Source organism: Blastomyces dermatitidis (assembly GCF_000003525.1).
Source record: "Blastomyces dermatitidis ER-3 genomic scaffold supercont1.11, whole genome shotgun sequence".
Lineage (NCBI taxonomy): Eukaryota > Fungi > Ascomycota > Eurotiomycetes > Onygenales > Ajellomycetaceae > Blastomyces > Blastomyces dermatitidis.
In genome coordinates, this window is record NW_025544784.1 from 1,003,272 (window position 1) to 1,005,384 (window position 2,113).

A 2,113-nucleotide genomic window follows, 5' to 3' on the forward strand; every position below is an offset into this window, starting at 1 on the left:
AAGTTACTTAAGTAATTACTTTCATCTCATTCTCATCTCAAGAATCAGTCATCTCATTATTTTTCATCTTAATGTTAAGATTCTTTATCAGTGTTTGCATCATAAGTTGAATTACATGAGCAATGCAGAAAATATGATCTTATTTATTATTTCAGAAATGCAAAGTCAATTTTTACTTCAAGCTCTTTATCATAGTGTAGTTATTTACAGCATTATCAGTTGTAATTATAAGCCAGCGTGGCCCAGTTGGTAAGACTGGTAACCAAGGCCGCACACATTAGGAGTGCGTGGGTTCGAATCCCACCGCTGGCATCTGCCACTTCTTACCCATGAAAGCCCCCATGTAATAGGGGCTGAGCCTAATTAGTAAGGCTTGGTGCGGGGTAGAACTCCCTACTGCAAGCCAAGCCACTAGTTAAGTGAGATCCTGCGAACACCCACCAGGGCTGGCATGAGGTGCCAATGTCCCACTATTCTACTGTGCACCTGTCAAGGTTCTAACAATATAGAGCCAAGCCTAATGTAGTGGTTATACACTACTTAAGCAAGTCCCTAACTAGGGCTGTCATCGGAGCCTAGCTCCCCCCCCAAATACAGGGAATGATTTTGAAAACCACCTGACTAGCAGGCCTAGACGCGCATCTAGGCCCTAGGCAGGGCACCCTGATAGGCTAGAGCCTGCAAGCTCCCTGCCAAGCTCTAATACTGGCAGGGAGGACTGCAGTCATCGAGCCTATGGTTAGTCCCTAACACGGGGCAAGGCCACGACGGCTGATTGGTAGGCCTATGGGCATCTAATGAGGCCGAGATCAGCAACCGGAAGCTTGGTGTGTACACCATCAAGTGGGCGGTGGCAGCCACTAACTAACGCCCCTGGAAATTAGTGGCTGGCCCGAGAGGACGGACGCGGTGGTCAGTTAATTATAGAGGGTTAAATGTAATTAGCTTAAGGTGCATCCTGCGGGTGGCTAGCGCCTGTAGTCAAATGAAATGCTTGAGAATAGAGCAAAGCTGATTACATCTATTCTTCTAACAAGTATTGAAGAAAATATTTCAAAGAAAAAGTCTTCTGAGTATTTCAAATCTTGATGAAATAAGAATATCACTTCTAAAAGAAAGCAATTAGCCACTGCTAAGAGAGATTGAAAGAATCACTTAATATCTGATGAAGAGTTCAAAGCTATTCAAAATGAATATTTTTCAGATATTAAAAAAGCTAAAACAGATTGCTGGAACAAATTTCTTGAAGAAGTACAAGAAAAAGAAGTTTTTAAAGTCTTTAACTATACTAAAACAAGAAGTGTAGTAAAGCTTTCAACCTTAGAATATGAATTTCAGAATGAATTATATACAGCAAATTCTTTTGAGAAAAAATATCAAGCTTTTATGAGAATTCTCTTTCAAAACTCATCATCACATTTAGAAGAGAAGAATATGTTATTTCATAAATATATTGATGAAAATAACTGGGAATAATCTGAGCTTATATATGATAAACTAGAGTCAGCAATATTCTCAAGTTCAATTAAAACTGCTGCAGAGCCTGATTCAATTAATCACTCAATTATTCAAAACACATATTTCTACTTGAAGAATGAATATTTTGAGCTCTTTTTCAATCTCTTAAAAAATGGTTATCATTCTGAATGCTGGAGAGAAGCTACTGAAGTAATTCTTACAAAACCTAATAGAAAGACTTCAATTTCTAAGTCATATAGAGTAATATCTCTGTTGAACTGTTTGAGAAAAATTCTAGAAAAGATAATAGCTACTAGATTATCTTTTATAAGCTCTATTAGTAATTCTCTTCTATTTAATGAACAAATGAAAGATAGAAAACAATGTTCTACAATTGATACTGTTCTCTCAGTTGTTCATGATATTCAAGTAGCAAAGCATGAAGGCCTGGTCTCAACTGCAGTTTTTATTGATATAAAAGATGCATTTGATCATGTGTCAAAGTCTAAGATGATTCAAACTTTGAAGATGTTAAAACTGCCACTTTCTCTAATAAAATGAGTCAATTGTTTCATATCTAAAAGAATTATACAACTATTCTTTGATGGAAGAAAACAAGATAAAACTGAGATAAAAATAGAAGTATCACAAGAAT

The 2,113-nt window shown here is 36.9% G+C and overlaps 1 non-coding gene across 1 annotated transcript; it reads left to right on the forward strand.

Moving 5' to 3' along the window:
- The first annotated feature begins 231 nt into the window (after window positions 1–231).
- Window positions 232–312, forward strand: BDCG_17793. The gene has a single exon. It is a non-coding gene; the product is annotated as a tRNA-Leu (tRNA).
- Window positions 313–2,113: the final 1,801 nt, after the last annotated feature.